General features: G+C 36.2%; 1 pseudogene; it reads right to left on the bottom strand.

Moving 5' to 3' along the window:
• Positions 1-9,553: 9,553 nt before the first annotated feature.
• LOC141541074 (transcription elongation factor A protein 1 pseudogene) lies at positions 9,554-10,441 on the bottom strand (annotated as a pseudogene).
• Between the last annotated feature and the right edge of the window lie 16,304 nt (positions 10,442-26,745).

Below are 26,745 nucleotides of genomic sequence, written 5' to 3'. Positions count from 1 at the left end.
GTGCAGAATGTTATACTAATCCTCCTAAATTTACTTTGTACCAATTCATGTAGATCTTCTTAGGTTTTTGTTTTTTGAAACCATCCCCTTCATAATTTGTAAAGTTTGGCCTAGCTTTCTGTCATAGTCTAACCTAGTCTCAGCCTGAGCCAGTCTCTTCTAGCGGTCTGCCGGTCTGCCAGTCTCAACCAGTCTTCTCCTTAGTGCAGGAGGCAGGAAAGCCACCCCGAGGATGGTAAAAGATGGAATGTCTGTGGCTGACTTTGTCCTCATTTTAAATACCTTGTTACAATTACAGCAATTGTAGAACTATTACATCCCCATGGTAAGTACTAAGTATATGTAAACCAGATAATCATTGTATCATCAATTCCACTGAGTTAACACCTTCTTTCAAGTATACTTCTCCAAAGTGCCGCCCTCTACAATAATTTCTTACAGCACAATATTCCATCACATGATGTTTAGCCATTCCTCAATAATGGACATTCCCTGTTTCTAAAGCTTTGCCAATATAAAATGATCTAATTGTTTTTTTGGGGGGGGTATTATATGGATCCTATCTTTCTTTGAACCCTTTGGGGTATAAAGTTTTGCTGGGTCAAAATGAAGAACAGTTTACTTTGGGGCATAGTTCCAAATTTCTTTTCAGAATGCTTGGATTAGTTTACAACTCCACCAACATTGCATGTAACGTGCTCTCCCGGCAGTTACAATTACTAGTCTGTCCTAGACCCACCAGAGTACCTTTGACCACTGTCCTTTGCAGTGTGAACTCTACCCGGCTCGCCTCCTCTGAGGCCTTCTAAGGTCTCTGGCCACAATCTCTTGAATCTATAGCTTAATAACCGGTAGCGCACTCAAGAACAACCACGTGTAATCTTAAAAGCCTTTATTATACCTACTCACATAATGCCCTAACTGATGCCCTGACTTGTTGGTTCCCGAGTGAACACCTGGTCAGAAGACCCAAGTGTTCACTACCAAAATCCTTACCTCTCTTGGCTACCCATCTTGGCTTGGCCACCCAGGCTAGGGAGCCAGGGTGAAGAACGCCAGATTAAAGAGGGTGATTGCTGCCTGCAGTGGGCTTATAAAGGGCCTGTGAGGTCACACACACAGCCAATCAGCGAGAGAGTCACCCATTATGAAGCTATCTCAATATGGCCAGGATCCCGCCCAAGGGCAGTCCTAATATCCACAGAAATTACTTCCGGGCCTCAATCTCCCGATGCACTGTGGCACCCATTTAAAGGCCCCTTACAATTGCATTAGTATACTTATTTTCCTACATCCTCTTCAGCATTTGTGATATTTTTGCTTTAGCTAATTTGATAGCTGTAAGGTTGTAAGTTGCCTTAATTTGCATTTCTCTTATTAGTCACTTAGAGCATCCTTTCATGATTATTGAAAACTTAAATTTCTTCCTCTGAAAATTACCCACCCATATACCCTTTGACCATTTATCAAGTGAAGAATGGTTGTTATTATAAATTTGATTCAGTTATCTGTATATTTAGAAATGAAATTTGCTAGTAAGATCCACCCTTCCCCCAAGTTTCCTGCTTTTATGATAATTTCAGATTAAATTTTTAAAATTAAATTTAAAAATGCATTTTTGTTGTACAAAGTTTTCCTTTAATCAAAATTATGCATTTTATCTTCTATGAACTTCTCTCATTTGGTCATAAATTCTTCCTAGATCTGATAGGTAATTTCTTCCATGTTCCTTATGGTATAATTAGGCACTGAAAACCACACACTCATTTTGAGATTATCTTGTTATATGATGTGACATTAGTAGACAAGGTTTTGGGGTTAATAAAATACTAAGTTAATGTGCTCATTGCTTCTGTATGTTGTGTATTCAATCTCTTGCACTGAGGATCCTATTTATTACCGAAATTTCAGTACCAAATTTTCATGATTATAGTTTTGTAGTATAGTGTGAAATATGCTACTAAGCCCCTTCTCATTTTTCCTATTTTATTTTTTGTTTAGTATTTTCCATTTCATTATTGTAGTTCCTCTAATAAATCTTTTTTGTTAGTTTGGTTTACATGGCACTAAGTGAATTAATTTAGTACTGTCATTTTTTATTGGTTTAGTTTACGCATGAGCAACTAATATTTCTGTCTTTGTGCAAACGAAGTTTTGTAAGTGTGTTCATATGGTTCCCGAGTCTAGGCAGAGAAATTTCCTAGTATTTGATACTGTTTAGATAACTTAAATGAAATTTCTTTATCTTTTGAATATGCAGAAATGCTGATGATTTGTTTGGGTTTATTTTATATCTGTAACTTTACTAAAGTAATTGTTTCAACTAGTTTTTAATTGGCTTTCTAGAATCCACAACATAAACCATCAAGTGATCATTTTGTTTCTTCATTACCTGTTAATTCAAATTTCTTTTTCTTGTCTTTTGCTATAGCTATATTTTCTAGTAAAATATTGAACAATAATAAAGATAATGAACATCTTTTGTTCAGACCTAATTTTTACTAGAATGGCCTCTAGCTTATCCCCAGTAAAGATAATGCTGGGGAGGCAAACAGGAATGAGTATACCATTTTGTCAAAACCTCTTTCTGCATCTTTTGAGGTAATGATATTATTTTTGTTATTAATATAGTCATTCATGCTTGTAATTTTGCTAATATTGAACCAACCTTACATTTCTTGCATAATCCATTCTGAACATAATATGTTAGTTTGATATACACAAAAATCTAAGCTTTTAGGATAAAAATTCACTATCTGATAAAAAAAATTGCTGGGAAAATAATAAGATTTTTATAGAAGCTAGCTAGATAAGGACAAAATGGATACTATCTAGGCATAAAAGGAAACATAAATAAATTAGGAGTATGAAACATATTACATATCAGATTTATAGACAAGAGAATATGAATAAACAAGAGATAGGATTTTGTGGGATGTAAAATGATTTTTATTACATTAAATTTAAAAGTTTGGCACAAATAAAACCAATGTAGCCAAGATTAGAAGGAAAGCAGAAAAATAGGGGGAAAAACTTTTATAGTCAATTTCTCAGATAAAAGTCTCATCTTTCAAATATAGAGAGCACTCAACCAAATTTATAATAGCAGCCTTATTTTCAACTGATAATAACAGGCAGTTTTGGGAGAAATGATATAGTTATATGAAAAAATATTTTAAATTATCATTAAGAAATGCAAACAAACAACTCTGAGGTACTATCTCACATCTATCAGATCAGCTACTATGATAGAAGGGAAAAATTGGGACACTAACCCTGTTGGTGGAATTGTGAACTAATATAATTTCAGACTTGGAACTAATTTCAAAGGCTATCTAGTTTAGCCCTTTCTTAGAGGTGAATTTTATCCGCTAAATTTCTGAAAACTGCTTGTGCAGATTTTCTTTGGAGATGGGCAGTGAAGACAACTCTTGATCCAACAACACAAATCCTTCCTCTTTGGAACAGAACTAGCATTTCAAACGTTCTTCTTAACAACTACAAATTTGTACCCATTAATCCTAGTCCTGCCAAGTCTAATTTTGTTCTTTCATTTGCCCCCAAAATTCCAGCTCAGAGGGTGGGAAAGCAATCCAGGTTTTATATCGCTCTTCTATATTCCAGGCACTGTTTTTATGTTTTTTAGAAATAACAACTCATCTGATCCTAATGATAATGGCTTATTATTCCTGTCTTATAGTTGAGGAAACTAAGGCAAGTAACTTGTGCAGTGGTAGACAACTACTAAGTGGCTCAAGCCAGAGCCAGCGCTCTCAGCACTGAATTACTAGCTGGCTCTTCATTTCTAGAAAAGGAAGTTATGAAATGTGACCAACTTTCTAGGAAAAGGACAAAGTCAGAATTTTCTAGTTTGAAATTGGCTGCATGATCTATCTGCACCCATGCTCTGAACATCAAATGCCATGTCAGCCATCCTTGAGTCCTGGTCTTTGCATACATGTCCCCTTTCCCTAAAGAGAAATAAAGTAGACACTTCTCTTCATCCTCATTCTTTCCCCACGCTCACCCCAAGGAATTCCAGTTCTCACAGAAGATTTGATTTCCCACTTTGAGGAAAGGGAAGCATCATGGATCCTGAATCATCTAGGCCCAAGGAACTCCTGTCCAGGTGAGTGAGATGAGAGCATGTATAGGAGGGCTGATATCACAGATCTGTGTTATAGAGAAGGGAATGCTAGGCTCGGGGACAGGAAGACCTGACTTGGAATTTCTTTTTAGATGCCTTTGAGCAATATAATCCTGGGAAAGTCACTGAACCTCTGAACATCAGTTTTTTCCATCTGTGAAATTAGCATGTTGGACACCATGGCTTTTCACTTCCCTTCTATGATCCTGTAATAAATCCAAGTAAAGGGGTATGCTTTGGCAAGCAGTATGACCACTTCTTTTGTAGGAGATAGAGCAAAATAGGAAAAGAAGGAGAACCCATAGCAAATGGCAAATAGAATTCTATGAAATAGAAAGCCACGTTATCAGCCTAGAGAGAATAGAAGGGATTAAGTCAATTTGGAGGGTTGGGGAAGGCTGAAAAAATTTAGAAAAGATGTAATCAGTAGAATAGTGAATCAGGAAGTTGTAGGAGGATTACCTTGCCACAATTAGAATCCAACTCAATTTATGTAACCTAGGGGGCAGCTAGGTGGCCGCAGTGGGTATCTCAGAGTTGTCTTAATTTGCATTTCTCTGATCAGTAATGATTTGGAACACTCTTTCATGTGAGTGGATATAGTTTCAATTTCTTCATCTGAGAATTGTCTGTTCATATCCTTTGACCATTTATCAATTGGAGAATGGTTCGGTTTCTTATAAATTAGGGTCAGTTCTCTATATATTTTGGAAATGAGACCTTTGTCAGAACCTTTGCTTTTAAAAATATTTTCCCAATTTGTTACTTCCCTTCTAATCTTGTTTGCATTAGTATTGTTTGTACAGAAACTTTTTAGTTTGATGTAAACAAAATCTTCTATTTTGTGATCAATAATGATCTCTAGTTCTCTGTTCCTCTAATCTATTTATTATCTCCCTCTTCATGCCTAAATCTTGGACCCATTTTGATCTTATCTTGGTATATGGTGTTAAGTGTGGATCCATATCTAATTTCTGCCATATTAATTTCCAGTTTTCCCAACAGTTTTTTCCAAATAATGAATTTTTATCCCTAATGTTGGTATCTTTGGGTTTGTCAAAGATTAGATTGCTATAGATGTACCCTTTTTTGTCCTTTGTATCTAATCTGTTCCACTAATCTACCGGTCTATTTCTTAGCTAATACCAAATGGTTTTGGTGACTGCTGCTATATAATATAGCTTTAGATCAGGTACACTTAGACCACCTTCCTCTGAGTTTTTTTTCATTAGTTCCCTTGCAATTCTCGACCTTTTATTCTTCCATATGAATTTTGTTGTTATTTTTTCTAGGTCATTGAAATAGTTTCTTGGGAGTCTGATTGGTATAGCACTAAATAAATAGATTAGTTTGGGGAGTATTGTCATCTTTATTATATTCGCTCGGCCTATCCAAGAGCACTGAATGTCTTTCCAATTATATAAATCTGACTTTATTTTTGTGGCAAGTGGTTTGTAATTTTTCTCATATAATTCCTGACTTTTCTTTGGTAGATGGATTCCCAAATACTTTATACTCTCAACATTTGTTTGGAATGGAATTTCTCTTTGTATCTCTTGCTTTTGCATTTTGTTAGTGATATATAAAAATGCTGAGGATTTATGTGGATTTATTTTGTATCCTGCCACTTTGCTGAAATTTTGAATTATTTCTAGTAGCTTTTTAGCAGAGTCTTTGGGGTTCTCTAAGTATACCATCATGTCATCTGAAAAAAAGTGATAGTTTGTTTCCTCATTTCCTACTCTAATTCCTTGAATCTCTTTCTCGGCTCTTATTGCCGAGGCTAGCGTTTCTAGTACTATATTGAATAGTAATGGTGATAATGGGCAACCTTGTTTCACTCCTGATCTTACTGGGAAAGGTTGCAGTTTATTTCTATTGCATATTATGCTTACTGACGGTCTTAAATATATGCTCCTGATTATATTCTAAGGAATAGTCCATTTATTCCTATACTCTCAAGAGTTTTTAGTAGGAATGGATGTTGGATTTTGTCAAATGCTTTTTCTGCATCTATTGAGATGATCATATGGTTCTTATTAATTTGATTATTAATATGGTCAATTATATTAATAGTTTTCCTAATATTAAACCAGCCCTGCATTCCTGGAATAAATCCTACTTGATCATAGTGTATTATCCTGGAGATGATTTTCTGAAGTCTTTTTGCTAATATCTTATTTAAGATTTTAGCATCAATATTCATTAAGGAAATTGGTCTATAATTTTCTTTCTCAGTTTTCAATCTACCAGGTTTAGGTATCAGTACCATGTCTGTGTCATAAAAGGAGTTTGGTAGGACTCCTTCATCCCCTATTTTTTCAAATAATTTATATAACATTGGGGCTAATTGTTCTTTAAATGTTTGGTAGAATTCACATGTGAATCCATCTGGTCCTGGGGATTTTTTCCTGGGCAGTTGATTAATAGCTTGTTCTATTTCTTTTTCTGAAATGGGACTATTTAAGCAATTTATCTCCTTCTCTGTTAATCTAGGGAGCTTATATTTTTGGAGGAAGTCATCCATTTCACTTAAGTTATCAAATTTATTGGCATAAAGTTGGGCAAAGTAACTCATTATTTCTCTAATTTCCTCTTCATTGGTGGAAAGATCCCCCTTTTCATTTGTAAGACTAACAATTTGATTTTCCTCTTTCTTTTTTCTGATCAAATTTACCAAAGGTTTATCTATTTTATTGGCTTTTTCATAAAACCAACTCTTGGTTTTATTTATTAATTCAATAGTTTTTTACTTTCAATATTATTGATTTCTCCTTTTAATTTTTGTATTTCAAGTTTAATTTTTGGTTAGGGGTTTATAATTTGGTCTTTTTCTAGCCTTTTAAGTTGTAAGCCCAATTTGTTAATCTTCTCTTTCTCTATTTTCTTCAAATAAGCCTCTAAAGATATAAAATTTCCCCTTATTACTGCTTTAGATGCATCCCACAGATTTTGGTATGATGTCTCATCATTGTCATTATCTTGGGTGAAATTATTAATTGTTTCTATAATTTGCTGTTTCACCCAGTCATTCTTTAAGATGAGATTGTTCATTTTCCAATTACTTTTTAGTCTATTTACCCCTAACTTTTTACTGAATGTAGCTTTTATTGCATTGTGGTCTGAGAAGAAGGCATTTATTATTTCTGCCTTCCTACATTTAATTTTGAGATCTTTATGTCCTAATATATGGTCAGTTTTTGTATAGGATCCATGAACTGCTGAGAAGAAAGTATATTCCTTTCTATTGCCATTCAGTTTTCTCCAAAGGTCTATCATACCTAGTTTTTATAATGTTCTATTTACTTTTTTAATTTCTTTCTTATTTGTTTTGTGGTTTGATTTGTCTAAATCTGAGAGTGCAAGGTTGAGATCTCCCACTATTATAGTTATACTGTCTATTTCTTCTTGCAATTCTCTTAACTTTTCCTTTAGAAAGTTAGATGCTATACCACTTAGTGCATATATGTTTAGTATTGATATGGCTTCATTATTTATGCTACCTTTCAGCAGGATATAGTTTCCTTCCTTATCTTTTTTAACTAGATCAACTTCTGCTTTTGCTTGATCTGAGATAAGGATAGCTACCCCTGCTTTTTTGGCTTTACCTGAAGCATAATAGGCTCTGTTCCAACCTTTTACCTTTACTCTGTATGTATCTCCCTGCTTTAAGTGTGTTTCCTGCAGACAACATATGGTAGGGTTCTGATTTTTGATCCAATCTGCTATCCGTCTCCGTTTGATGGGAGCATTCATCCCATTCACATTTACAGTTAAAATTACTAATTCTGTATTTCCTGCCATCATATTATCCCCAGATTATGCTTTTTCCCTTGACCCCCCTGATCCCCCTCCCCGATATTTAATTTATAGACCGCCCTTGTGACGCACAACCCTCCCTTTTTTTTTAGTATCCCTCCCCCCTCCCTCCAAGTCCCTTCACTTATTCTCCTTTTCCTTTTCCCTTTTCCTCTCCCCCCTTTTAATGAGGTGAGAGAAAATTCTCTGAAAAACAAATATGTTAATTATTTACTCTTTGAGCCTCTCCTGATGAGAGTAAGATTCACACAATGATTCTCCCCCTCACTAAATTCCCTCAGTTATGGTGTATTTTCTATGCCTCTTCCTCGGATGTAGTTTTCCCTAACATTACCCAGTTGTTTCACATCTACAACACCTACTATAAGGATTGCAGGACATTGGAGAGCTCCCTGCAGTGGCTGTCAGGTCAGGGCCTGACCTCCACTCCACATTTTAGCTGTGAGAGGCAGGACAAGGTAATAGCTATTATTGGAGGAGCCATGTCTGCTCTTTCTGTCCAGATAGGGACACTACTGGAGCTCTACAGATTCCCACAGATAAGAGTCTGTGACAACTTGTACCCCCTTTTTTAAAGGAAACATGTCCAAAATCAAACAAGATAAAGGGAAGAAACCATACTTTTATTTTGTGCTGACTATGTGCTACACGTGTTCTAAGAGCTTTAAATACAGCATTTGACCTTTAGAAGTATGGTGGGAGGTAAGTGCCCTTATTATTCTTCCTTTCACTGTTCAAGAAATTGTAGCTGAGAGAAATTAATTGACTTGCCCAAAATCACACAGAAAACAAGATTAAGGATTTTTTTTAAGTTTAAATTTAAAGTTTTTAATTTAAATTTAAAATTTGAATTTAAAATCTGCTATCAAACAAATAAAAAAGGACAATTGATCACTTTTAACAAACAATTTATTTAAAATCAATTTCCCCCATGGAAGATCTATTAAGAGCAGTAATTTAGAGTTAAGAAGTACAAGAATTGCAATTGGTCACAGCTAGTCACAGATGCAAAAGGATATCTAATCACTAAGGCTTATTAACAGTCCTTATGATCAAAGGGAGAGACTCATTGAAAATGGTATCTACAAACTAGATCAGCTGTCCAAATATGATTTCTTTACCACCAAAATTACACTAATCTTTCTTCTCCTTTAATAAAGTAGGAACATGTCAGTACAGAAATAAATGCAAATTCCACTTTCACATGAACAGAGAAGCAAAATCGTTTTTGTGAATATTTCAGATTAAAAAAAAAAGTTAAAGTTCATTTCCCATTTGGAAGAAAAAGAAACAAGTTACCAACAGTTGAAATTGATAAAACTTTAATGTTGACTTCGTTATCAAAATGGGAAAAAAAAAAAAAAAAGGTTTGAACATACACCATACACCATACACTATCTGACCTAACACTGACTCTCTAAGAATGTTTTCAAGAGAATACAAAAACAAAAACTATAACTAACCCCGAGGATTTTTTTATGCTTTACAAAATCTCAGTTGCAGGGAAACTAGATTCTTGACTTAGTTTTTAAAGCTAATTCAAAATCTTCCTTTGTAAGTGTCCAGGTATCTGGCGAATTTCTTCTTCTAAACCAACTTCCATCTATTTCCACATTCGTTACAGAAAACATATGTTGTCATAGGTTCATAAGGACTTAGGGTGTGAAACTGGGTCTAGGTACCGTTCTCCTTGTTACATTTGCCACATCGAAATAGGTCCGTTTGGGTCCCACCCGTCCGGGCCATTTGATGTATTCTAATAGCTTCTTTGGTCAGGTTTCTGCGCATCTCTTTAAGTTCCTCACTAGCCATTTCGACTGCAGTCATTCTAGCAAAGGAATCTGGAGGTATGTTCCCACACAGTACGTTTTTCCTTAAGTTTGGATTCTTTGCATCCTTGAGATTTGCTGTTCTCCTCCGTAGCCTGTTTTGATACTTCATGTCCCTGTTCCGTAACTCCTGATATACAGCTTCCTCAATCTGAGCGCCCAGTTCTTCTACATCGGCGCTAATAGCGAAGTAGTCACCTCCAGTTCTGAGGGCTGCAGCAAGCAACTCTCGGCACTTGATGGGAACCGAATCTGAAGTGCTTGGTGCCCGGGGGAAAGCTTTAATGAAGGAATCAGAAGCCTTTGTCTCTTCCTTTGCATTGCTCCTGCAGCTCCCTTCTCGTTTTGCCTCAGGCCTGCATTGGGAAGAGTGAGCAGGTCCCTTTTTTGGTTTCTTCAGTCTTGGAGGGCCCAGAGACTGACTTCTTCCAGCGTGTGATGAGAGACTTGGCTAATGATGTGACTTCTTCATCTGTGCTCTGCTTCCTACAGTATTTACCGATATTCCAATTTTTGTGGACCTCAATAATTCCAGAGTCATAGGAACGTTTTGACGTTCCTTTAGTAAATCCAGTGCCCGGGACGCGTTCTCGTTCTGCAGCATCTTATCTATCTTCTTGGCTGTGGGAAGGATCTCCACCTCCATGGCTCGGATGCTTTTCCAACCCCACTCTCGCCCACACCCCGAGGGGATGGGACACGGGACAAGCGGGAGCAAGAGGGTGATGTCAGAAGAGAAAGCGTGGGAGAGGTGCAGCAGTCCCAGGATGTCAAGAAGAGACACCCACCGAGAACCAAGGCCCAGGGCCCTCTCAGCCACAAATAAAGACCGGGCTTGGGGACTGCTCCTCTCAGGCGCGGGGGACTGCTCCTCCCAGGCAAAGACAGCGGATGGAGCGGGCTGGACTTTGGAGAAGTATACTTGAAGGTAGTATACTTGAAACGAGGATTTAACTCAGAGCGATAGGAGACGGGACAGCCACCACCAGGGTCTTTGTCATCGAGTCTGAGTTGGAGAGCTTGAACTCCAGCCTCCAGTCCTCAGTCTCTCTCTGAGTCTGTCTCCCTCCCAGATCTCTTAGCTCTTATATACTCTCTTCTAAGTACACCATCAGAGGTGTGGATCTTGTAGGGTAGGTGCTAACCCTCAGAACTACACTAAGTACCTGGAAAGTAGGGAATCATTATCCCAATTCCACTGAGATGGCATCTTGTAGGCCTGAATCAATCACACAGAGTTCTGCCCATTACAAATATCTATTTGCTCCATGTACTTGGGTGACTAACATTAGTCATATCTTGTGCTTATTCAGCCTTTCCAGTCCTTTTCTTGAAGTGACCATAAACTTGGTCTAGATACTGACAATTCTAAAATAAGCAGTGGCTTTGATTCATGGACTGAAATAAACAATAACTTGTTTCTAGAGTTTCAGCAAATTCCACCCTTGTGATTCTTTGCTGTTGATAAAACATTTAAGGTCCTTATCAACCTGATTCTAATCTCTCTATCCAGTCAAACTTAAATTCTTCTACGTTGGGATGCAGTTCAAATCACCAAGTATTTTATTCTTTTTTTTTAATAGTTTTTATTTCCCAGATAGATGCATGGGTACTTTACAGCATTGAAAATTGCCAAACCTGTAAGAAATGACCAGCATGATGAATACACAGAGGCTTGGAGAGACTTACTTACATCAACCGATGCTGAGTGAAATGAGCAGAACCAGGATATCATTATACACTTCAACAATGATACTGGATGAGGATGTATTCTTATGGAAGTGGATATCTTCAACAGAGACAAGAGCTAATCCAATTCCAACTGATCAATGATGGACAGAATCAGCTACACCCAGAGAAGGAACACTGAGAAATGAGTGTAAACTGTTAACAATTTTTGGTTTTCTCCCCAGGGTATTTTTACCTTCTGAATCCAATTCTTCCTTTGTAAGAACAACAAAAAATTCAGTTCCGCATCCATATATTGTATCTAGGATATGCTATAACATATTTAATATGTATGGGAATGCCTGCCATCTAGTTGAGGGGGTGGAGGGAAGGCGGGGAAAAATGGGAACAGAAGGGAGTGCAAGGGATAATGTTGTAAAAAAAAATTACCTATGCATATGTACTTTCAAAAAATGTTACATTTATAAAATTCATACTAAAAGAAGGCTAGGCAGGAAAAAAAAAGAAAAAAAATATCAATTGTTCATGGTTTGGCCAAGCTAATTCAATAAAAATGACAATATTCTGTCTAAATTGATCTACTTATACAGTGCCATACCAATCAAGTTGCCAAAAATATTTTATAAAACTGGAAAAAAAAACAAAATTAATCTGAAAGACAAAATGCCAAAAATCATAAAGGGAATGTTACTTAGCAGTACCAAAACCAAAACTATATTAAAAAGCAGCCATCCTCAAAGCTATTTAATACTGGCTAAGAAATAGAGTGGTGGATCAGTGGAATAAATTAGAAACATCCAACATAATCATCAAGGCCTACAGTAATCTGGTATTTCATAAACCACCACACTCCAGCTTCTGGAAGAACTTACTATTTTAAAAAATTGCTGGGAAAACTGGAAAATAATATGCCAGAAACTCAGCATAGACATATTTCACACCTCATACCAAAATTAGAATAAAATGGGTACATGAGAGGTACAATATTGAAGATATACTATAAAATATTAGGATTATTACAATCTTTTCATGTCATTTTAGCCAATCTGACAGGTGCGAGGTGGCACCCAGAATTGTTTTAATTTACATTTTTCTGATCAATAATGATTTTGAGCATTTTTATATGAGTATAAATGGGTTCAATTTTGTCATCTGAAAAGTGTCTATTGATATTCTTTGACCATTTATCAACTGGGGAATGATTTGTATTCTTATAAACTTGGCACAGTTCTTCATATATTTTAGAAATGAGACATTTATCAGAAATATTGCCTATAAAGATTATCTCCAGTTTTGTATTTTCCTTTTAATTTTGTTTCCATTGCTTTTGTGTATGCACAACCTTTTTAATTTAATGTAATCAAAGTTGTCCAGTTTTGCCTTTCATCATATTCTCCAGTCCTTCTTCTGTCATAAATTACTCCCTTCTCCAAAGATTTAATAGGTAAACAATCCCTTGTTATTCTATTATTTTATGGTATCATCCTTTATGACCAAATCATGTATCCATTTTGACTTTTTCTGCATGGAGTGTAAGATGCGGATTTATATTGATGTTCTAACATATTGCTTTCCAGCATTTTTTGTCAAATACTGAATTCTTTTTTTAATTAATTTTATAATTATAAATTTTTGACAGTATGTATACATGAGTAATTTTTTTAATTAACATTATCCCTTGTATTCATTTTTCCAAAGTTTCCCCTCCCTCCCTCCATTCTGTATCCTAGATGACAGGCAAAACCATACCTTTTACATGTGTTACAGTATATCCTAGATACTATATATGTGTGTAAATCCAATTTTCTTGTTAAACATTAAGTATTGGATTACGAAGGTATAAGCAACCTGGTTAGCTAGATAGTAGTGTCAACAGTTTACATTCAATTCCCAATGTTCCTATTGTATTAGAAATGCTAGCCTTAGCAAATACTGAATTCTTATTACAGAAGCGAGATTGTGGGGATTTATCAAATATTATATTGCCATAGGCCTTGATTTTTCTGTCATGTGCATCTAATCTATTCCACTGAACTACCACTCTATTTCTTAGCTAGTACCCAATGGTTTTGATGACTAGTGTTTTATAATGTAAATTTAGGTTTGGTACTGATAAGCCACCATCTTTTGTTTTTGTTTTCACATTCATTTTTTTTAATGTTTTTGAGCTTTTGTTCTTCAGATGAATTTTTTCATCTTTTACAAGTTCCATAAATTAGTGTTATGACTGTTTGATTGGTATGGCTCTGAACAAGTAGACAAATTTCGGTGGAATTGTCAATTTTATTATATTAGCTTAGCCTAGCTATGAACAATTAATATTTTCCAATTATTTGTTTGAGAATTGTTTTGTAGTTGTGTTCATAAAGTTCTTGGATTTATCTTGGCAGGTAGACGCCCAAGTATTTTATTTTGTCTGTAGTAATTTTAAATGCAATGTCTCCTTTTATCTCTTGCTGGTGGGCTTTGTCAGTAATATATAGAAATGATGATAATTTGGGTAGGTTTTTTTTATGTCCTGCAACTTTGCTAAAGCTGTTAAACGTTCCAAGAAGATTGCTGGATTGTTTTACAAGATTCTTTAAGAATATCATAATCATTTGCACAGTGCTCAATTTATTTCCTCATTGCCTATTTTAATTTTTGCATTTCTTTTTCTTTCCTTATTGCTAAAACTGTGATTTGTAGTACAGTGCTGAATAATAGTAATGATAATAGGCATCTTTGTTTCACTTGTGATCTTATTGGAAAATAGCCAGACTTCTCTCCATTTCAAATATTTGTTGCTGTAGATTTTAGAAGGATACTGCTTATTATTTTAAGGAAATCTTCCTTTATCCCTATATTTTGTAGTGCTTTAATAGGAATGATGCTGTATTTTGTCTAAAGCTTACTTTTTATCTATTGAAGTAATAATATGATTTCTTTTGGTGTTGTTATGGATTATAGTCAATTATGGTATTAATATTCCTGATATTGAAAAATGCCTACATTCCTGCTAAAAGCCCCAGTTGGTCATAGTTTATTATTCTTCTGATAAGTTGCTGTAATCACTTTGCTAATATTGCCTTTAAATTTTTTGCATCATTATTCATTAGGGAGAGTGGTCTGTAATTTTCTTTCTCTCTTTTGGCCCTTCCTGGTTTAGGTATCAGAGCCATATCTGCATCACAGAAGTAATTTGGAAGTCCTTTTTCTTTACCTATTTTTCCAATTAACATAGTATTGGGATTAATTGTTTGGTAGAATTAACTTGTAAATTCATCTGGCTCTGGAGACTTTTTCATTAATGACTTGTTCAATTTCTTATTCTAAAACGAGGCTATTTAAATGCTTTATTTCCTTTCTGCTAACCTGGGGAATTTATGTTTTTGCAAATATTCATCCATTTAGTCTCAATTGTAAGACTTTCTGCCATACAGGTGGGCAAAAGAGCTCCTCATTAGTGCTTTAATTTCTTTTTCATTGGTGGTAAATTCACCCTTTACATGTTTAATGCTAGTGGTTTTGTTTTCTTATTTCCTTTATCTCATGAAATTAAAAATAAAAGGTTTTTTTATATTTTGTTAGTATTTTTTTTTCATAAAACTCTCAGCTTTGGTTATTGGTTCAATAGTTTACTTAGTTTCAATTTCATCAGTCTCCTTGCGTTTCAGAATTTCTAACTTGGTATTTAACTCGTGGTTTTTAATTTGTTCTTTTTCGAGCTTTTTAATTGCATGCATTGTTCATCTATGCACTCTTCTTGTATTTTATTCATATACCTATTTAGAGATATAAAACTTCTCCTGAGAACTACTTTGAGTGTGCCCCATGTACACTCTGTATCCTACAGAGTTCACTACCCAAAAAGCAAGAACGAGTTTTGTCCGGGTTAGTTTGGAAGTATACCCTGAGCTTAGCAACAAGGTGAGGGGAACCCGAGCAGAATCTACGGAATAGAGAGTTCCTAGAGCCCTGTGACAAGAAGGTGGTCTAAGCACTGACATCAAAGCAGTTCCATAAGCCCTTGAAAGAAGAATCACATCTGGACCATTCTACTGAGATCCAAAAAAATCTTGCCCACACTATTGATCTGAAGAGCTCAATGTAACGTAGAAAGTTTCTGCTGGGCAAACCAAAGAAATCTCTTAATGCCAGAATGGAAATATTTTGTTTTGGGAGAAGTTCAGGAGCCAAAATCTTTAAGAGGATAGTGACATCACAGTAAGTCCAAGAGAAATAAAGCCTTTTCTCCAAGCTTTGGAGAAAAAAAAAACTATTACAGAGACTTTAGTAAAATGAAATAAAGGAAATGAAATAAGATACAGGATGAAAAGACTAGAGAGGTAAAAGTGGCAAGGAAAACAGATAACTTATAACTGACAGTGGAAAACCTCACTCAATGTCCTGATAGCTAGAATGGGTCCGAGAATAGCAATTTGATAAGATAACAAGATCCAAACAAAATCAAAAAAGAAAAAAATAAAATTTAAGAAATATAAAAAACAACTGATATGGAAAATATACAAAAGTCAATTTAAGATTTTTCAGAGTATGTGAGTTTTATGATCAGAAAAATTTCTGGATAAGAAACAGACATCAAAAGAAAGATGCAAAGACACATTTATTTAATAGGAAGGACATATTTGGAGAATCATGATTTATATGTTAATAGGATGAGATAAAACAAATAAGATCTCAGAAATATGATGTCATTAAGGGTCATATAAAAAAGTATAAATGGTGAGGGTCAGTCAATCAATAATCATTTATTAAACCCCTACAATGTACCAAGTACTGTTCTAAGTATTAGAGATACAAATGTGAAAAATAAAGATAGCCCTGCCCTCAAGGAGCTTACAATCATTTGAATTTTCTAAAAAAAAATTAAGAAGAAAAAGTTGCTATGTACATAGTGGAACATAAGAGGATTCAAAATGTGAGACATCCATTTCCATTTCAAGAGTCTAAATAATAAATTCTACACACTGGGTTCAGACTTGGCCATCTTTGCTTCTTTTTAGCTTTCCTTTTATTTGCTGCTGTGTACTTTTTACTTTGTACATTTTCCTTCAGCCTCCCACTCCCTCAAGAAAACTACAATTAAGCACAGATATCGATGTCTATATACACATACATATAGATATCTAGAATCATAGATTCATATGCATCTCTGTAAGATTATACTATGCTTGTTTGTCCTCTGTTTTTCTGAAGGTGGATAACATCATCTTTCATAAGACCAAGTCTTTCCATGTCTTTCTAAATCTACCAATTCATCATCGCCTCTACCACAATAATATCCCAACCTTATCTTTCTAGTTTTTTAAATAGTCTATAACAATATTGATTAATAAAGCAGACCTATAATATGTTTTCCCTATTATTCTCTTTTAATTAAGACTATTTTAGCTTTGACTTTATTTGAAATCAACGATTACTTTCTTTTCTTAAAAAAAATTAAATTCTGCTACTCGTGATTGTTAAGGTTTTATGTATCTTTTATTTCCTGAGTGGAAACTCTGAACTCTGAGTGAGGTATAATCCCAGAGGGCTCCTGCTGACAACAACTGGTTTGGCTCCCCATTTCCCCTAAGGGATCTTGGCCTTTCTGGGAAGTCAGGGGGCAATGACAACCTGTGTTGTGATTGAAGCAGAATGATACCAGGAGGTGAAGAGTCATCTACATACAATATTGTTTATATGGTTCCATATGAGCAGTATATACTTAGCACATGCAGTGTTGCTTTGCTTATATAAGGGTATTAGGGTATACCAGGCTGAAAGAATTTGGAATAAACGGACTTCATGTTTGACTATCCAGGTGAGTCTCGCCTCATCACTTCTTTTTTATGACAAAGGCCTCAGGCTGGTACCAAGGTCCTTTAGAGAGCTAGTCTGGACACAACCAATATTAATGCAAAATTTTAAAGGAAAATATTAGCAAGGAAGTCACTACAACATATCACAAAGATCATACATCATGACAAAGTGTATTTTATACAAAAATTCAAGGCTATTTCAATATTTTTAAAATCGTACAAATATAATTGAGCACATCATTAACCAAATCAACACAATTTGTAATTTATCTAAATAGACAAAAAAAAGTCCTTGCAAGATACAACACCAATTTCTATTAAAACTATTAGAAAGCACAAGAAAAATGAAGCTTTTCTTAAACTAATAAGTAGTATCTATCTGAAGCCAAGAACAAGCATTATACTGCCTAACAGAAACATAAAAGAAGGGTAGAAGAGAAAGGGGGAAATAGTGAGAAAGAAGGTAAATTAAGGGAGGCAGTGATCAGAAGGGGAACAGATTTTGAGGGAAGGAGTAAGATTAAAAATGGAAAAAGATAATAGAAGAGAATGGGATGGAATGGAATACACCATTTATAATCATAAGTGTAGATGTGAATTGAATGAAGTCACCCATTAAATGGGTATAGCAGATTGAATTGCCAAAGAAATTCTGACAAAAAGTTTTTTTCTTAAGACTCACTTGAAATAAAATCACACAGAGGTGAGATTTGTACTGGCAATAAAGTTATTCAGTACTACATTAGAAATGTTAGTTTTTGCAATAAGAGAAAAAAAAGAGATTAAAGGAATTAGAATAGGTGAGGAGGAAACCAAATTATCACTCTTTGCAGATGATATGAAGATATACTTAGAAAATCAACTAAAAACTACTAGTAATAATTCACAATTTTAACAAAGTTGCATGACACAAAATAAATCCATACAAACATCAGCATTTTAATATATTACCAACAAACAAAATCCAGCAGCAAGAAATATAAAGAGAAATTTCATTTGAAATAACTGTAGAAAATATAAAATATTTGGGAGTCTACCTGTAGAGCCACAACTCTAGAGAAGGAGGCTTGAAATAAGGATACTTACAACAAGATGTTTATTTAGTGGAATTGATGAGATATTGGTTCTCTAGTTTACATATCCTCAGTACTTAGCATGGTTTGTTGATATAATTGTAATAGGGAATTTAAGGGCTGAGAGACCTGGGGACAAAGTAAGACTCGGACTGAGACTGATGTAGACTGGCAGACTGGCAGACTGCTCAAGGAGACGGGCTCAAACTGAAACTGGGTCAGACTGTGACAGACACAGACTGTAAAGAACTCAATAAAGACTTTAGAGTCTATTTCTGTCCATCCTCATGGGGATTATCCTGCTGAGATGAAGGCCTTCTGGAGGACCTCCAGAAAGCTAGCCCGGGTATTATATCTACCAAGGAAAAGTGATGAACTATATGAATACAATTACAAAAGACTTTCCCCATAAATAAAGTCATATCTAATCTCTTGGGAAAATAGCAAGTGCTCATGGTTAGGCCAAGTTAATATAATAAAAATTTACTGCCTAAATTGATCTACTTATTCGATGCTATACCAATCAACAGGAACAAAATAGAAATGGCTGAGAAGAAAATGTACTCCTTTCTCTCTCCACTTCATTTTTCCCCAAGATCTATCATATCTAACTTTTCTAGTATTCTGTTTACTTCTTTAATTTCTTTCTTATTTATTTTGTGGTTTGATTGATCTAATTCTGAGAGTGCAAGCTTGAGATCTCCTACTATTATAGTATTGCTGTCTATTCCTTCTTGAAGCTCTCTTAATTCCTTTTTTAAGAATTTAGATGCTACACCACTTGTTACACATATGTTTAATATTGATATTGGTTCATTATCTATGCTACTCTTTAGCAAGATATAGTGCCCTTCCTTATTTCTTTTAATTAGATCAATTTTTGCTTTTGCTTGATCTGAGATCAGAATGGCTACACCTGCTTTTTTGACTTCACCTGAAGCATAGTAGATTCTGTTCCAACCTTTTACTTTACTTTTTATGTATCACCCTGCTTCAAGTGTGTTTCCTGTGAACAACATATTGTAGGATTCTGGGTTCACTCCATGTTCATCCTCCTCCTTTCTTTCTTTCAGATAGAATAGGTTTCCTTTTCCTCTTCGTGAGATGTAGAAACCCTACTTTACCATTTTTCTGGTCCAATTGCCTTTCCATGTCTGGTTTCTAGAACAAAGTACACATGTGTTTTTTACATATTTTTATAGCAGAAGTATAGTTCCCAAGATTTTTTTACCTTTTTAGGTTTCTCTTGAGTTCTATATTTGTAGATCAAATGTTTTGTTTAGTTCCAGTTTTTTTCATCAGAAATAGATGAAATTCACTTATTTCATTGAATGTCCATCTTATTCCCTGGAAAAAACAAATGCTCATTTTGGCAGTTTAAGTTATTTTTGGCTGTATACCCAGTTCCTTAGCTTTCAGAATATCATATTCCAGGCCTGGGCAGATGATTACCTTTTGGGAGGGTCATGACTCTCAAGCATACCACAGTGTTGTGGCAAAACAAGTTTATGACCTACCCTGGCTGACCACAGGACCAGGTGGATGTGAAGCTCACTACTCCAGTATCGGTGACATACAACCACACTGGCAACTCCATTTGATACTGGGTCAGATGAAATTCAGAAACCTCTTGTCAGAATGTAAAAGAAGCTCCCAGTACCCAGCAGAGGGCTTCAGAGCTACTCACATTTGACTGAGCTTGAAAGGAGCCTGGTATGGAAAATCCTTGAGACCAGATGACCCTCAACTTGCTTTGACTTGGTCAGGATTTGAGTTTCTGTTCCTAGAAACCCCTAACATTGCTTTCTAAAAACTGCTGCATGCTTACGGACACTCAAAAGTCACTGGAACAAATGATGCCATATAGTCTTTTCCTCATTCATTCCAAGAGAAGAGAATCAGGAGAAATTATATCCTCACCCTAAGCACAAGTTGGGAGCTGTTTTGAGTACTGCAATTCTTTATCCCACCAATCAGTCCCAGTCACTTCTCCAGGTCTCTCTTGCTCCAAGTTCAACTGAAATGGTAATTTGTCAATGATACTTCAAAGAGGTTTTCCTTCTTAATTCAAAATCTTTGATTGAAATAATCTTATTCACTATATAAGTTATCCATTCTTACCCCACTACTGGAGGATGTAAATATTTAAAGGAGTAATGAACCAGATTGAAAGGAGAAATATATGGAGAATTGTAACATTTAGGGACTTCAATCTAAACTTTTAGACCCAGACAAGTCTAACAAAATTATAAATAATGATTTGAATAAAACTTTAGGAAAATTAGAGATACTAGCTCTTTGGAAATAAATGAATGGCAATATAAAGATATCTACACACTTAACTGTATATGGCAAATTTATAACAAACAATCCCCTCTACACACAAAGGACTGGAAAACAGAAATATCAAACATATCATTTTTCACAGTATAATCAAAAGAACATTGAACAAAGATCCTTGAAGACAGAATAAAAAAGAAGGTGAAGATTAAATAACACAATTTTAAAAGACTAGAGCATAGAAGAGTGACAGGAAATTTCATTAAGGAAAATGATTATGAGGCAAAATATTAGCACTTAGATGAGGCTCTGAAAACAATTTTCAGGAATATAAGTATTTATGATGATTTTAAGAATAATATACTTCCTCTGTTTATCCCTTTGTCATGACTACTTTTAATATGGCATTATGTAAAGTCATGAAATCTAACTTTTCTCTTTTGAATTTAACTATATAATAGCTCTGCTCTAATAAATTATTTAAAAATTTATGTGATAATTTTGATTTCATGGAATTACAAAAGCATAATATAAATAGGTGATTGAGAAAACATTGATTTGATCTTCTGAGATTCATTAACCAATGTATTCCAATTGTCTAACAAACTGAAATCAGATCTGCTTAGCTTAGGCCTTCACCATGAATACAAGGGGAGATAGAAGTTTTTAAATATTTAAAATGCTAATTAAAAAGAAAGAATAAAACATCAGGTAATCTGAATTCTAGTAGTATTAAAGGCTAGACAGCTTCCAAGTTGAGAAAGGTAGAGTGAACAGGAATAGTTCCTTGAATTCAGAAAATGAGATGCTCCCTTGCCCAAAATGTCTGAAAAGAATCAATGGAACATGGAAATGAAATATGAAAACTGATTGATTAGTCCAGGGCCAGTTTTCACATAAAACAGATTACTTGAGGTGCACCACTGTGAGAAAATTTCTTGTATCAGTCTTTGAATCTGACTCAATTTCAGGTCAATGTAACCAAGGTTATTGGGTAAGAACCTCTAAGTAGAATGAATAGATGGTCTAGTTCCTTAGCCATGCAGGGCTGGATTGAACCAATGCAAAATTTTTTTTTGTTTTGATAGAAATTGGATTCATAATCGAATAGAAACCAAGCTAGCTACACAATTGAGTGATAAGATGGAGTCAGTGTGAGTAAGTGTCAAATTCTACAGTTAACAATTCAAGGTCCTAATTCCCTCACTTGGGAGAACAAGTACCTTTCTTTACTCTTGTGTTTATTATTATATATAATGATTTTTTTTGGCAGAGGTGGGCTTAAATACATCCATTTACACACATGCCCCTTGGAGGTGATGCCTCAGAGTTGTTTTAATTTACATTTCTCTAAATATGCGATTTAGAGCATTTTTATATGATCATGAATAGTTTTGATTTTTCATTCTAAAAACTGCCTGTTCATAAACTTCAAGCACTTCCCAATTAGGGAATGCCCCTTATCTTAATAAATTTAGTTAAATTCCCTAAATAATTGGGAAACATAAGGGCTTTATTAGAGAAATTTACCCTAAAATGTTTTCTCCAGTTTCTTATTTCCCTTTTAATTTTTGATATATTGATGTTGTTTGGGAAAAAAATTAATTCTATGAAATCAATATTATCTCTTTTACCATTCATAATTTTCTCTATCCTTTGTTGGGTAATAAATTCTACCTTTTTCCATGCTTTTCTAATTTGTTTATGGTGTTATACTTTGTCTAAATTATTTACCCATTTTGACCTTCTCTTGGCACATGGTGTGAGATGCTTGTAGTACTGGAATCCCCCCTAATCCTGAGGTATGGGACAATGGGTCTCTGGCCTCAGGTGTTCCCTCAGTTCTCCCCTCTGACCTGGAACCTGAAACCAAGAACTTCACTCTTCTGTGAATGAGTGTAGCCAGAATCCCTCCCCACTGCTTCTGTATTGATCAGGAATGTGATAGCTCCTTCTCATGCAAGGCTGCAAGGAGGAAGCACAGCTGGGCCTGGTGTCCCTTATCAGCTGAGATTTCCTTAATGTTCCCCAACTCAGAAGTCCAACTCTGCATACTGTTGATGTTATCTTCTAACCCAACTAGCCCTAAGGCTCACTCCTTGCTCTTTCAGTGGTGTTAGCTTGGAGAAGTTTATACTTTTCAAGAGCCAAACCTCCCTCCTGGTCTCTGGAAGACTACTGTTCTATTCCAACTCATATTTATTTTTTAATGGGTCCATGTTTTCCCTGAGATGCAATTATGTCTTGCTTGAGGAGGAAGTGTGGAGAGGTTAAATTTTTCTGACATAATCTGTAATCTTCCCTGAATCCTCTCCTGTCTTCTTTTACCAGTTTGGCTAAATGTTTATTTATTTTGTTCATCTTTTGAAACATCTTAAATTTGTATCTTTTCCAAATTTTTTTGTTTTTTAGTTTATCTATTTCTCCTCTATTTTAAAACATCTCCCATGTTATTCTTATTATAAGTTGGTTTGTATTTTTCTAATGTTTAGGAAATCATATCTGCTTTATTACTCTTTCCTTTTTCTATTTTGTTAATGTGTGTGTTATAATGTGTGCTTTTTTTTTTGCTTCCTGAAGATTGCTTCCCATAAATTTCATATTATTATAAAATGCTATTCTTTTTTTTCTTTATTTCTTTGAGACAGTCTTTATTTTGGATTTTATTGTAAATCATTATTTCATTCTGCAGCTTTTATTTATGCTCGGTATAATGATTCCTATTTTTATTGCATTATGGGCAATAAAAGAAATGTTTACTACTCTTGCATTTATTTGCTTTATTTGCAACATACCTTAGGCTCTTATGCATTGCCAATTTTTATGAAAGTTGCACGTGGTTGTGAGGGGTTGGTATATTTTGTGGCAGTATAAGTTGGTAGGATGTCAAAAAGTCTTTTAGTTCCACTTTCTCCAGCAATGTTTTCAATGATCTTATTTGCTTTTGCTTGATTTTGTATTGATTTTATGTGGAACTTAGAGAGGGACCTTAAGGTTCCTTCTTATTTTTGCATTACTATCTACATGTTTTAATTTAGCTATTTTTCTTTTAAATTGAGTGTATATGTTTTATATTGATATCTATTTGTCGTTTATTATTCCCTTTATGCACAGGGCAGTTGTTTCCTTTTCCTTATCGTGTGAATAATTATTTTTTGATCGGTCATATAGCCTTCAATTCCAACTTTGGGAAAATCAACTGACCTGTGGTCAATTTTTCTTCTCGACTCTCAATTCTATTTTGTTCATGTCTTTGCAATTTAAGTATGTTTCTTATACACAAAAAATTAGGTTTTTTTCATGTCTTATCCACACTTTATTGTTGTTGGATTGTTTCACTGATTTGCATAGACATCTGGGCAAGTTAAATTTATACTTTTCTTTATTTGCCTGTAATATTTTTTCCTGAATTAGGATTTTTAAAAATCTCCCTATGTAAAGATAGTATATATCTCTTCAGTTAATTTTGTTTAATATATATTGAGGTATCTGAGGTAGGAAAAAGGAATGTGATATATTATCATCCTATGACATATTATATTATATTATATTGTTATGTTATATGTTATCTTAGGTTACATTACATTACATCATTTTGTTTCATTTTATATTCTATTATTCTATTTTATTATATGTTATTTCATCATTGTATAAGAAATTCTATGATATATGATATATTATGTTATATAAAATTATATTGTTATATAATATTATATGTTATATTATATTATTATATGATATATTGCCATTCTGTAAGAAATGATCGTGGATCACAGCATAGCATTTTCATTCTTTTTGTGGTTGCATGCTAGCATTTTATTTTCCTATCATCCTATGACATGTTATATTATATTGCATTATATTGTGTTATACTGTTATGTTATAAGTTATGTTATATTATGTTACATTATATTACATGACATTATTTTGTTTTATTTTGTATTCTATTATTCTATTTTATTATATGTAATATCATCATTGTATAAGAAATTCTATGATAGATGATATATTATGTTACATATATTATATAATATTATATGTTATATCCTATTATTATATGATATTGCCATTCTGTAAGAAATGATCGTGGATCACAGCATAGCGTTTTCATTCTTTTTGTGGTTGCATGGTGGCATTTTATTTTCTTTCTCAGTTTGGTTGGTTTTGATTTGATTTCTCTTGGGCAGTGAGAAGATTTAATCCATATGTGTGCATATCTTGGATTTAACATCCATTTCACAATATGTTTCATATATATTGCCTAACTGGTCATATGTGGAGGGAGTGAGGGGAAAGGGAAGAAATTGAAACACAAGGTTTTGCAAGGGTTCGTGTGGCAAAATTGTCTGTGCATAGAGGCATTGTGGGCCTCCTATCCACCAGACCAAAGCATAACATTGACAGGCAGGACCAATAAGAGAAAAGAGATTCTTTTTCCCCTAGATGGTCCTCTCCTCAGAGCAGAACATCATTAGCCAAGGCGGATTGAGTCCGACCTTGCCCATCTGCTCTACTGTCCATTGCACTGGGTAAGCCCTCCTCACTCTCCCCCATCCCCTGCAGTTGGAGTCCAAAGGAATGCTTCTTTGCTGGCTGCCCTTGACATGTGTGAGTGTCGCCTTGTGTCTGTGAGTGGGTGGGTGTGAGTGGGTGTGTATCTGAGCAGGGCTGCATGGCAGGATGTGTCTGTATGTGCTTCTGTGAGCTTCTCAATGTTCTAGGTCTCCAAGGGGCTGCTCATTCCAAGAAGAGGGAATCCCAGGAAAAGTCTGGGATGAGGAAAGAGGGGTCCTGGCCACTGTCATTCTTGGGAGACAAAGGTGTCTTCTCCAAAGTTCTTGGATCCTGGGGTGAATCTTCCGAGACTGTCTCTGTGAGAGACGTCCAGATTTCCTGTTGCAGACTTTGGGCTTCTTGGGCTCCAGGGGCAGGATGCATTGGCTGGGAGGGCCCAGAGGTGAGAGAGTCGCTACTGGTCCCCTGGGAATTTTCTGAGAGGCAGCCGGGTGCCTCCAGTAGGGAGAAGAGAGCCTCCTCGGGACTGGGCTCATGAGGCATGGCAAGTGAAGAAGTGGGGGGCCCCATGGCCACATCTTCCAAGCTTGGCAGACTCCTGCTGTGGCTGCTGCTGGGAGGGGAGTAAAAGAAAGAATGCAAGGATGGCTGGGGCTGCTGGGGGGCACTCCAGAGGACAGGGATCCCGCTCCTGTTTTCCAGGATAGGAGCCTCTTGCACACCCAGCAGGTGGCCAGGGCCCTCAGAAGCTGCTTCTGAGAAGGTGGAGGGGCTGCACGCTGCAGCTGTAAGAAGCGGGTCCTGGGCTTCTCCATCGGACCTCCCTGAACCCGTTGCCTGGCTGCCTGAAGGAGCAGGAGATGAACGTCTCCTATTGGGAGCTCCCTGAGCCAGGGCTGCCTCTTCCAGCTCTATTTGGCTCAGAAGGAGCCAGATTTGCTCTTCAACACTTGGCTCTCCGTGGGCTCCAGGGACAGGGTGCAGAGGTAGAGATGGGCGGCTGTCCCCACCGCTGTCCTGGGAGGGTTCTGCCGGCAATGTGGGCTCCTGCAGGAGGTCGAGCAGACCCTCTAGACCGAAGCCATAAGACGCGGCAAGTGGAGCAGTGGAGGTCTGCAGGCTGCTGGGAGTGCAGTCCAAGACCCAGTGCAGGGGCTGCTGGGGCTGCTGCATGGCCCAGCAGGCCGCGGGGATCGTGCTGTTCCCCCCCTGCACAGCGGCCTCTTCTGTTCCCAGCAGGCCGCCAGGGCGCTCAGCAGCTGCTGCTGGGGAGGCTTTGGCTCTGGCTTCTGGAGCTGGAAGCCGCTGGGCCTGGGCTGCTCGTTGCGGCCTCGCTGAGGACATGGCGGGGCTGCCTGCAGGCCCAGGAGACAGACGCCTCTTCTTGGGGGCCCTTTCCCCCGGGGCTGCAGCTTCCGAGTCCGTCAGGGTGCCGCCAGGCCAGATTTCCCGGTCCCGGGCCTGGCGCTCTTGGGGCACTGGCCGTTGGCCGGCGGGGTCCGGAGCCGCCTCTGAGGAGGGGGCGGCGGCGGCTGGTCCCGGCGGCTGCCCGGCGCTCAAGGCTCCTGCCGAGGGCGCGTCTGTGCGGA

Source organism: Sminthopsis crassicaudata, chromosome 1 (assembly GCF_048593235.1).
Source record: "Sminthopsis crassicaudata isolate SCR6 chromosome 1, ASM4859323v1, whole genome shotgun sequence".
Taxonomy (NCBI): domain Eukaryota; kingdom Metazoa; phylum Chordata; class Mammalia; order Dasyuromorphia; family Dasyuridae; genus Sminthopsis; species Sminthopsis crassicaudata.
Note: the sequence above shows the minus strand (reverse complement) of the source record. Positions and strands in the feature narration are given on the sequence as shown.